We start from the raw sequence: 12,871 nt of genomic DNA on the forward strand, positions 1-12,871 counted from the left end.
GAATGACTTTCAAACCCTTCAGTTGGGTCCAAGGCTGGGAGAAGCTATAGGAGACTTTTGAGTGCCTATATATGTGAAAAGGCATAAAAACACAAAATAAAGACGCTGTGGACACTGAAGAAAAATGTTGATAATTCTATAAACTTGGCTTATTTAAAATATTCCAAGTTAACTTTCTCTTTCCCTACACTTTCTTCCTGACATAAGCATATTGCCACTTACCAAGAGAAAATTCTCTACCACAACCCTATTAAAAAGGGTGTTAACAATGGAAGGATGACCTTTCTCTCTCTCTCTCACTGACTAACTCTGTCAAATAAATAATAATTATCAAAAAAATTTTAAAAAAAGATGTTAACAAAATTGTGCTTAAACACTCTAGTATCCCCAGCCCTTTTGCATTTTGTCCCTCTTGGAGCCTCCCTTCATGGCACTCTGGCTGGAGGTTTCTGATTCTAATAAAACTCACTTTTAAATCTTAAAAAAAGGGGTGGTGTTAAGTTCCTTGGTTTATAACGAAATCCTTTCTTTCTCTCCTTTCTTCCTTTCGTTCTCCCCTCTTCTGTCCCTCCTGTCCTCCTTTCTCCATCCTTCCTTCCTTCCTTTCTTCATAATTTAATGAAAAGTCCATCCCCTGAGGATGTGAACACTGCCAGCCAGGCAGTGGTGGGGGCAGCTGTCTGGTGGGGCCTCGAGCCCAGTGGAGTGGGCACTGGTAGTTGGGGAGGACACTAGTGTTTCGGGGAGGAGGGTGGTGATGGCTCTGGAAGGAGTTAGATACAGAGAAAGAGAAATGACAAAATATTTATGTACACTGGGGACCACTGAATCAATTATTTTACTGCTACTACAAGTCACAAATATGGAAAAAGAGAAAACTGGAATGAATGGATTGAAAATGGAAATATGAATGCAGATTCTCACTTTTTAATATTGTGACAGAGAGATAAGTAGATAGACAATCTAATTATCCATAATATAATCCTTTTGTTTATTACTTCTATCCTCTGAAAGAGTCTGGGAGCAGTGATACCCCAATAGCAGTGAAACATCTTTCACTCAGATCTTAGTTTCCAGATATCATTCTCCACTCAAAGAAATTCCAACTTCATAGAGAAATTATTGATTCATGGGATTTGAAAAGGAAAATGTAGATGAGACTGGAACACCCTTTCTATGCTAGAAGAGAGGTCAATGTTCCCCAAATTGTACTGAATTATGTTCAGAAATACACAAGCTAGTTTGAAGGGGCTCCCTGGGGTCAAATCTGGGATCACTTGTTCTTCAAAATAAGTTACAATAATAACAGATTATAACAAATTGAATAAAATAGGAATTCATGAGTCCAAGCAGAGATGAATGAATGAATGAATGAATGGGGAGGACTTGAAGATTTTCCTAACAAAGGAATCCCACCTTCCAAATATAGAGAAAACAACTTTGCAACGATCACAGTAATAAGCAATCAGCAAAAACCATCAAAGCATGTGAAAACATAGGTGAAACTTCGTTACATAGACGCAGAACCCCTCCTCGCAAAATACTTACCACTTCTGAAGGTCTGAGAGAGTATCTTTATGTATAAGGGAGGCTGCAACATAGTATCTTAATCTAGTGCTAGTAGTCAATATCATCAGTAATGGGATCATTGAATAAGTTTACAACTTGATGGGATGCACAGAGAATAACACAGTATTACCACTCATAATACTTAACTGAATCAAGTCATGAAGAAAAATCACATAAACCTGAATTGAAGGACAAGCTGCAAAGTAACTGGCCCATAATTTCAAGTGTCCAGCTTTCACGCAATTCAGGTAAGGAGAGAGGAATGGATTTACTCTGAAAAAGCCTAAACAGACATGACAACTAAATACAACTGTATACAGGATATTATTAGAAAAAATAGTGAAATTTGAAAAATGTCTTCAGATTGCACAGTGGTAACATATCAATTTAACCTCCTGGTTTTAATTGTTATCTTATGGTTGTATAAAATAACATCATATTTGTAGAAAATATATACTGACATATTTAAGAGGTACTGAGGCAGGTTGCCTTGGTAAAATTTGTAAAAATACAAATATGAACACACAAAAATTATAAGCAAAACTGGTAAATCTGAATAAGATCGGTAAATTGTATCAATGTCAATACAAAATGTCACTGTGTTATAATTTTGTAAAATGTTATGATTAAGGAAATTGGTTAAGGCACAAATTTCTGTATCATTTCATAGAACTCAGTGTGGGTTTACAATTATTTAAAATTGATTTTAATTATACAAGAAAGTAAAAAGAAGTTATTCTTTTTTTTTTTTTTTTGACAGGCAGAATTAGAGAGTGAAAGAGAGAGAGAGACAGAGAGAAAGGTCTTCATTTTTCCATTGGTTCACTACCCAAATGGCCACCATGGCCTGCACGCCGCACTGATCCGAAGCCAGGAGCCAGGAGCTTCCTCCTGGTCTCCCATGTGGGTGCAAGGCCCAAGCACTTGGGCCATCCTCCACTGCCTTCCCTGGCCACAGCAGAGAGCTGGACTGGAAGAGGAGCAACTGGGACAGAATCCGGTGCCCCAACTGGGAGTAGAACCCAGAGTGCTGGCGCCACAGGTGGAGGATTAGCCAAGTTAGCCATGGTGCCAGCAAGAAGTTATTTTTAAGAATACTACTATTTATTGAGCACAGTCTCTCATTGCATCATTATAACACTCTATGACATTGGTATTAACATACTCAGTATACAGATTAAAAAAATAAAGTGAGAGTTGAAGTACTATGTCTAAGAATAGAATGTTAATAGAATTGATGGAATTGTTTTTAAAGTCTGTTTGGTTTTAAGCATGGAAGAACACATTGCAAAACATAATCTAAAGAAAGATTCCAAATACACCCAGTTAGTGCTACTGAAGAAAACTAACAAATGCATAATTTTTCTCAAGTGAAATAAGTTGATCTAAAATTTTTAAAAAATGAGTACTAAATTCTCTGTGTATGCCATGGGGGTAAAGAACTTTGATTACAAAGATTCCACACAATGTAAATTTCAATATAAACTTGAACATTATTTTATCATAATATGGCTAAAAGAAAGCCCAGCTTCCCAAAATGCACCAGAAATATCTTTGGTATTTTACTGAAAGAAATTAGAATTTCATAAACCAAGCAGTTAACAATAAATATATAATTTTTTTAACAGAAATATCTGAATATAGGAATGGAAATTACATGTGAGAGTGACTATACTGATTATCTTAGTAGGAAATTCTGTCCTCTGAAATTGGCATGTTTAGTGTTGGGCACATGTACTTTGTTTTCTGAGGAAATAATGATTCTTCTATAATGAAATTGAATATCACCATGCAAATTAAGCAGTTTCTGGTTATGTGTTCTCTGAATAAAGACTTCTATCCAACACTAGAACATCAGAGAAGCCCAATGACACACTGTGTACCAAAAACACACTGTGGAAGAGGCAGATGAAAAGTTACATAGATGGAGGAAATAGTCCTTGTCCATCTACCCGACTACTCTTTGGCAATAATAAATAGAGTATTAAAATCAAAATTTCAGAAGTTTTGATCTCTTCCCTCTTACAGTGAAACACATTCCTGACTTCTTTATCTGTGAGGAAATAAAAAGGAAGATTGTGCATTAGAATTCATCCCAGCACAGTTCAAGAATGCAATAATTTTTCTTTATTCAACTGACATAGAGCTTAGAATACTATTTACTGAAACAATGCTTCCAAGATAATGAATCAAAATGATAATAGCTAACATTTAGTGGGCATCTCTTAATAGCCTAAAGTTATCAACTGGCAAGTAGCTGGACAAGAAGTTGAATGCAGTTTTGCTTAGCATTATAGACCATATTCTTGTTGATTAGTCATTTGTGAGCAGTTTAGAACAACTTCAAACTTTGAAAAGCTTTTACAAACTTTGGACTTTACATCTGATTATTGGAAAGAAGACTCAATTATTTAAACTGAAAAGAATTGCTCTTGCTGTAAATCTAAAAGACAATTTGGTCATATATACTGAAGCCATTTAAAATATATGTATATATTTTGTAGACTACAACCTAAGGATTTTTAATTTTATATTACAAGAATTATTATGGTTCAGACTTCCATATTTTCCAGCAAGTGTATGGAGATATTGGGGCTATGTCCTCATTTTAAGATACAGGCTCTCTATAGTCATGATTAACTGAGAGATTTTACCAAATATCTTTTCTTCTACTTTTTTTTAAACACAAAGGAAATCTAAAAGAAGTATATTCAGTCTCTACTACAATTACACCAATTGTACTTAAATATTATGCATTTAAACAAATAATATGTGATTTAGATCCAAAATATTTTAAAAATATAATTAAATACATGTCTTCTAATTATTCTCCTTGCTTGTCTTCTCTTATTCATGAGTAAAACTAGCTCATCCCAAATCTTTTTGTGTCATCCATGATTTTATTATATTTCTCACTGTCTCCTCATCTGGGAGCTAAAATAGCTTTTTAAGCATTCAAAATGGTGTATCCTTTATCTTCTCTGCCTTTTCTTACCCCTCCTTTGAGGGAGACATATTGAATTTCCTCTTATAAGCTAAAAAAAGTCATAATTTCCCTTCTAAGTACTTAAATTTTCCCTCTGCTTTGTCAAATTTCTTATGTTACAAAAATGTGATCTTTTAAAACTTCCATATAAATGTTTCTTGAACAAGTATCTTCAAAACCTTTCTCTTAGTGTGCTCTTAGATAGTTCACAAATTTTTACTCCTCCCCACTTATGCAACTCTAAAAATAACTTAAAAATTTGGTCTATGTTAAGAAACTATAAGCAGTTTTTAAATTTTTTATGTTCAAGAAAAGGGATGAGGTACTTAAAAGAAAAAAGTAGACATGCTGCTAGGCTAGTTAATAAGTATTACTACAGAATTATTGGGAAAGTATTTTCAGAGGCAGATGATGGCCATATTTGGCTCCCCACAGATCTACCCTTAGGGTGAGCCCTGGAGTGCTAAGATGGCAAGTCTGGCCACTGCACATCTCATTACAGCCCAGTCTGCAGACAGCTCCAGGTCTTCAGGCAGCAATGAAGATATATTTTTTTCATGTTTGGAATCATAAATCCTACCCCCTTTTACTCTTGATTTTGAATATTCTTTTTTTATAGATTATTTTTAAAAGTCTGGTTGGGATTTAAGTACTATGAGGCAAGGGTCTCGATACTTTATTACTGACCTAGGCCTTAAGGAAAAGGGCAAGTGAAATTTTTGAAATTTCTGTAGAAAATAAGTTTCCCTAACATTCACTGACCAGATAGCTTAAGGGGGCAGAAGCCCATTCAGGACAAAAATGTGGATGCTCTTCACTTACAGTAGATGACATCCTGATAAACTCATCCTAAGTTGACAGTATGTCAAGTGAAAATGTATTTAATTCACCTAACCTGCCAACTATCACAGCTTAGCAACATAGTACACAGTATTGGTTGTTTACTGCTCCAGCTATTCAGCATTACAGGAGACCATCATACTTCACATCCTTAGCTTGGGAAGAAATCAAAATTCAAGAGTAACCAACAGGGAAGTGGATGTAAACCCAGTCAAGGCAATGGAACAGCATCTGGTGAAGGTAGCATGGTGTTGCCCCAAATCTGGGATATGGTGGAAAGTTTTCCATATTAGTTGTATGACCTTATATCCCTACATTTTAGATTGGAATTTCAGAAAGAGAAGAGGTACATGTTACTCTGAGCAGTTTCATTACCCACAGGGAAGTCGATAAAATCCTGGAAAGGGGTTCTGGTCTGCATAACAGAGGGTAACAAGAACAACTCTGCCCTATATGAGATGAACCTTTTTCTTTTGATACAGGATGTCAAAGGATTTTAGTTACCTATTGCATTAGATTTCCATAAATAGTGCTGGCGCCATGGCTCACTTGGTTAATCTTCTGTCTGCGGTGCCAGCATCCCATATGGGCGCCAGGTTCTAGTCCCGGTTGCTTCTCTTCCAGTCCAGCTCTCTGCTGTGGCCTGGGAGGACAGTGGAGGATGATCCAAGTGCTTGGGCCCCTCCCTGTACCCGCATGGGAGACCGGGAAGAAGCACCTGGCTCCTGGCTTCTGATCGGCGCAGCGCCGGCGGTAGTGGCCATTTGGGGAGTGAACCAACAGAAGGAAGACCTTTCTCTCTATCTCTTTCACTGTCTATAACTCTACCTGTCAAATAAATAAATAAATAAATAAATATTTCCATAAATAAACATTATAGAGAAACCAGATACTTGCCAACATGGAAAGCAAAGAAACTTGGATGTGATATCTTTCAATTTTTCTAGTATCCATGTATATATTACATGCTTTTATGTTATTGAAAGATAAGTTCTTATTTTGACTTTTCTAATTTATATATTTTTATGCTTCTACATACTAATGTAACTGACAACTCTTTAGAGGATTTTATTATAAATGTTGTATTCTTATAATATTATCCATGTAGGCTGAGTCTCAACAGTGCTGTTGCAACTGACCAGACTGCCTTGAAGTAGGAATGAGTCAGTACATAGTGTCACAAGCTTAGGCAGTATGGCTTATTACCAAATTTCTTTTTAAGTCTTAACTGAAATATGAGGGAACTTCAAAGGGTTAATAGAAAAATAGAAATAAAAGATAAAAATAAAAAAACAGAAACTTTATTTCTTAACATACGCTCCACTAAGTTCAAGACTCGTTTTTAAGAGCTATCACTCATCCAGTCCATTCCTAAAGAACTGAGCGTCCTGGAATTTAACCATGTCAAAGTGGCCTTTTTATATGATTAGCTAAAGAAAAAGAGTGCCCTTTAAAGGTTTTTTTTAAGGTTAGGAAACAAAAGGAAGTATAAGGAGTCCCTCAGGACTGTAAGGTGGCTGCCTAATGATTTCCCATGGAAACTCTCACTAAATTTCCCTTCTTCAATGAGAAGAATGATCAGTAGCATTGTGGTGGGGGAGGACTTGCTGAAGGTTTCCCAGGTGTTTTTCAGTTAGATTTTTGGTTAACTCTCTTAAAATACTCTCCTAATAAGCAGAAGTTCTTTTACTGAGCAAGAAGTCAATGGGAAAAAATGTTTGGAGAATCATAAAAATCTTACCATATTGGTCCAGTTTCGCTTTGACTGAACCACTTTCACCCCTTGGGAGTCATTGCTTTTGACTGTGCTTTATCTTTAGGATCACACTGATACATTCATGTTTCATATCCTCTTCCAATTATTTGAAAATATATTTCAGGATCTTGATCCCCACTTGTTTAAAATATCCATTGAAACTTCTATTCTTGAATGTGGCTGATTTGGGCACAAGAGTTTTGGCAGCATTGTATAGAAAGTTTGTTCCACTTTAATTTTTCAGTCAGAATTGTGTAAGCTGAACTAGTTGAGGTATCTCAGGTTTTGACTATTGTTTCTGCTGTTACTTGTCAATTATTTTCAATAAAGACAGAAAATAAATAAACTTTTTCTTGTACATGGAAGTGGGTGATCTGATGTGCATTTCATCTTCAACATCATTTCATCCCTTCTTAAAATGAGCTATCCATTTGTAAACTATTGAATTTTTTAGGGCGTTGTTCCGATGAACTTTTCATAAAACATCAATGACCACCATTTTTTCATCCAAGCTTCACCATATATTATTTATTTTTTAAAATAAATTATTTTACTTATTTGAAAGGCAGAGTTACAGGGAGTGCCCTCATCCAAGACCTGCAGTGACTGGGGCTGGGGCAGGCCAAAGTTGAGAGCTAGAATTTCAATTCAGATCTCCCACATGGGAGGGAGGGACCCAAGTCCTTGAGGCACAACAGGCTGCCTCCTAGGATACATATTAGCAGGAAGATAGTATTTGTATTGAAACTGGGAATCAAATCTAGAGTAGGCACTCCAAATATGGGATGCAGGCATCCTAACAGACATCTTAACCACTGGGTCAAATGCTTGTCACTCACTGTAAATTCCTGTTTCAATTTTAGTAGAATTCATGTTACTCTATTAGGGATTATTTTCAAATTGGTGTGTTCACCATTTTAGAGCCCCAAAATGTATCCTGTTCAGTTTATAACAAGTCAGTATGAGTTTACTTTGTGCAAAAAATAGAAATCCATGCATAGTTTTTTCTGTAATAGATATTTTATATGAGCACTTTGAAGACCCCTCATATATACCACATTTCTTTTTGGATAGCCATTTAGGTTGTTCTACTTCATGGCTATTGTGAATAATGTTTCAACAGACATGGAAGGCTCTTTGTCTATTTCTGTCACTATAACAGAATGTCACTATAACAGAATGATTGGGTAACTTATAAAGGAAAGAAGTTTATTTAGCTCATGGTTCTAGAACCTGAAAGTCCAATATTGGGTGGTTACATCTTGCACTGCATTATAATAAGGCAGAAAAACAGAAAGACATGGGGGGTATGTGCAAAACAGAGAAAACTTGTAGGGTGGACTTGATTTATAATAACCTGCTCCTGCAGTGACCAATCTAGATTCATGACAATGAGAACCTACTTCCTCCAATAATAATTAACTAAGCCCCAGAAAAGTAGCATTGATCCCTTCATGAAAGTAGAGCCCTCATGACTCAAACACCTCTTAAAGGACCTGGTTACATTGAGGACCAAATTTCAACATGAATTTTTGAAGGAACAAACCACATGTGAACCATATAAGAGTGATATTATCTCTCTGGAATCCTGCTTTAAATTCTGGTTACAAAACAAAAATAAACAAGTGGGACTTCATCATACTAAAAGATTTGTACAGCAAAGGAAACAATCAAAATACTGAAAAGACAACATATAGAATCTGAGGTAATACTTGCAAATTTTATATCTGATAAGAGGCTAATCTCCAAGATTTATAAGAAACTCCTACAACTCAATAACAAAACAAAACAAAGATAAAACAAAATACACAATTAAAAAATGAGCTAAAGACTTAAATATACATTTCTTCAAAGAAGGCATACAAATGGCCAAAATATGAGGAAAAATGCTCAGTGTCACTAACTGTAAGGGAAAAGCAAATCAAAGCATTCCACCTAACAGGATGGCTATTATCAATAAAAACAAAAAACAGAATGAGTTTCTCATGTAGTAGATAAGATGACTTTTGGGATAGTTGCAACCCATGTTGGAGCGCTTGAGTTCAAATTCTGGTTTTGTTCCTGATTCAAGCTTCCAGCTAACGTGCTGCTTAGAAGGCAGCAGGTGATGACTCAAGTACATGGTTTTCTGCCATCCATGTGGGAGACTCTGAATAGAGTTCCAAGTTCCTGGCTTTAGCCTTGCCCATCACAACTATGGCGGCCACTTGGCCAGTGAATCAGTGGATAGGAGATGTCTGTCTACATTTAAAATATGACAGTAAAAAAGGAGCAAATATTGGTGAGGATATGGACAAACTAGGACCCTTATATATTGTTGATGGGAATTAGAAATGGTGCCATCATATGGAAACCACCCATGGAATTTTCTCAAATAATTAAAATCAGAACTATTATATGATCCAGCAATCCCACCTCTGAGTAATTGTTCAAAATATTGAAATCTTCCTTAACTTCAAGTTTTAAGCAGATTTTTTTTCTTTGACAATTAAAACTAGGGAAGATTCTTTACACTAGTTTGTGGTGCATAACTGGATCTGTGGGACCTGAGATGGTAGTTAAGAAGACACCAGGATATGAGCAAAGTCAAAAACATACCTGCACTACGTACCGAACATTGTTCCCCATGCTTGGAATGCCACAGTGAGCAGAATAAGTAGATTCCAGGGGAACACAGAGTTAGGGACCACAGCAATCTTTGGAACGCAGGAAATGACAAATCGAATAAAGGCAGACTAGAGGATATAATTGTGAGGGTAACAAGCAGAAATGGCCAGGAAAGTGAGACAGGGAAATTATATAGTAAGCCCAGGTGAATTCTTGAGAGTAGCTTCTATTACAGAAGGGCTTCTTTTGAAGTTATGTACAAAATTTTGATGCCAGTGTTGAAGCATCTGAATCTAACTTGTGATGTATTTCCTCCATGGCTGGTGTGAGTTCTGGTTCTGTTGCAGTGGTTGTGGTGGAAGAATGCTGTGAATTATAGAGGGGAATTTTTCTTATTGCCAGATTATAGTTTCTCAGGTTTTCTGTTCAAAACCATGCAATTTTTAAAGTATTGCAGCCAGTCATGTTATGACAAGACTTCAATATCACTCAGTGACAGATTTGTGTTCCATTCTGAAGTGAGATCCCAGGTGTCACATGGTTAGGCTGAGAGGAATTAATGGCAAATGGGAGATGAGTTAATTGTAGGCTTTGAAAGGAATTTGAGATGGAATGTAGGTAGTTGTTGAGGATTGTGCAAATTTCTGTTCTGTGCATTCAGGGAAAATTATGACCTGGGAGCCAAACTTGCTCTTGGGTGTTGGATTGTTCCCTGGGGGCTTTTCGTTAAGCTGGTTTAAGATTTTTTTTTAATCCTAATTTTTCCTGTGAGAAAGCAGTCAAGAACAAGTTATTCAGTTTGTGATCTGGAGATTGTACACGTAAGTTATAGCCATACATGACCCCGTCTCTGTAAAGTCATGTTGAAAGGAAATGCTAGCATGACTTTCTGCTTTGAGGCATACTCTTTGCTCTTTTGCTTACTTAAGAAATCCCACAAAAGCATTTTATCCTATCTGTTATACAGAAAGTTGATCATAAGTGCTTCCTAAATATAATTTCCACCATCTGTAATTATACATTCATGAAAATCTCACATACACAAAATATAAATGCTTTTGTTCTTTCATGCCATTCTGCTTCTCTGTTTATCTTACTTCTTTCCCTTTCTTCACGTCCACTTAACACATTTTCATACACTGCTCTATGCTGTCATGCCATTCCTGCATCCTGGGAATAGCTGGGAATATATAGTCTGCTACTGTAGTGGTCTTTTTCCATGATTTTTCGTTCTGTGATCTCAGGTACCCATGGCCAACTGTGGTCAGGAAAGTATATTAAATGGAAAATTTCAGGAAAATGCCATTTATAAATTTCTCACATTGCATGCTGCTGTGAGTAGCATGGTATGTGAATCATCTCTTTGTAAATTGTACCTGTGCTGTATATGCTACCTGCTCAGCAGCTGTCTTGGTTATTAGAGAGACAGACACAATTCTTATATTTAAACCATTTTTACTTTGTCAATAACCCCAAAGTGTAAGACTAGTGATACTGGGACTATAAGTGATTTCTGGGACTGTGAATCTTTGGTGCTGTTAATGCGAGAGTGTGTAGATAGGGCAAGTCTGTGTGGGAATTTTTTTTTCCCTTGGGAAAGTAGAACTAAGCATGTTTTCTGGTACATTCATATAAAAAGAGGCATATATAAGGATGTTTACTGCAGGTTGGTATAAATATATACATAGGTATGAATTAAACATCTTCATTAATAACTAAATGGTTGGATAATATCCCTGGATATATGAAGTGCTATGTGGTAGCTGGAAGAATATATCTGAATATACAAACGTGGAAACATCTTTTAAAACCTATGATTATGAGAAAATGAATTTTCAGAAACATTTATATAAGACATTTATATTAAAACACACTATTTGCTTTGACATTTTACCTACTTATATATGTATCTGTTTAAATGCATTAAAATGTTCTATATATTACAAAGAATGTTGCTTCATTTCCTCTGGAGAATGAAATAAGATTAGTTGGCAATAATGGGAGATTTGCATTTTTGCCCAATATACTTCAATGCTTTCTGGATTGCCATTTTTTTTTTTTTTTTTGGACAGGCAGAGTTAGTGAGAGAAAGAGACAGAGAGAAAGGTCTTCCTTTTCCATTGGTTCACCCCCTAAATGGCAGCCACGGCTGACGTGCTGCAGCGATCCGAAGCCAGAAGCCAGGTGCTTTCGCCTGGTCTCCCAAGTGGGTGAAGGACCCAAGCATCTGGGCCATCCTCCACTGCCTTCCCTGGCCACAGCAGAGAGCTGGACTTGAAAAAGAGCAACCAGGACAGAATCCAGCGCCCTAACCGGGACTAGAACCTGGGGTGCCAGCACTGCAGGTGGAGTATTAGCCAAGTGAGCCATGGCGCCGGCCATGGATTTCTTGTAATACAAATATATTCATGGATTACTAGCAGGTGTGATAAATATCAAAAGCTTGAGCAACTCAAAGAAGTGGAGAACTAAGTCGAAGAACTTCTGTGGTTCTCAATGAAAAGAACTAAGTGGAGGAATATCTCTGATTCTCAATGTTTTAAGTAGCTAAATGAGTCTTCAAAGTGTTATTTTTTCTAAAAGCCCCTGCCCCCTCCAAGCAGAAAATGAAAGGGAAACAGAAAGATAACAAATGCCAAAGACCTACAGCATGTTCAGGGGTTATTCTTGTTTACAGGGATTTGTTTCTTATAAGAGTGATGGAAAGGAATTATATCTCTAGGACTCCTTGGGTTAGTTTTGCCTAAATATAATCATACTGTTTCCATGTTTTCAGCATGCATTGAAAAAATTAGAGCTTTCATTAAGAAAAAGAATTGTTTAAAGCATTTCCTTTGTGTTACTTTTCCCTAGAAAGTGTAAGTGATGAGCATAGCTAATGACTTACGACATAATGGTTAGCTAGTTGGAGTTTTCTTTCAAAGACATTTAAGTATCTCAGGTTGACAAAGTCTTGTCCACATATGCAAGATGGATTAGGCAATTATCCAATAAATCAGGGTGAAAAACCTATTACAGAGTAAAGATAGGGGTGAGGGCTGTTTCTGTTTGTAAGATTGATGGCTTAAATTAGTTAAACTTACTATCTTCTTAATTTTCCTAGTGCAGGGATG

The 12,871-nt window shown here is 36.4% G+C and overlaps 1 pseudogene; it reads right to left on the reverse strand.

Annotated features, from left to right (window-relative positions):
* Positions 1–9,779, reverse strand: part of LOC100357551 (large ribosomal subunit protein eL8 pseudogene) — a 47,694-nt pseudogene extending 37,915 nt beyond the window's left edge.
* Positions 9,780–12,871: the final 3,092 nt, after the last annotated feature.

The sequence above is a fragment of the Oryctolagus cuniculus genome, chromosome 2, assembly GCF_051225735.1.
Source record: "Oryctolagus cuniculus isolate XC-2025 breed Fujian yellow rabbit chromosome 2, ASM5122573v1, whole genome shotgun sequence".
Classification (NCBI taxonomy): domain Eukaryota; kingdom Metazoa; phylum Chordata; class Mammalia; order Lagomorpha; family Leporidae; genus Oryctolagus; species Oryctolagus cuniculus.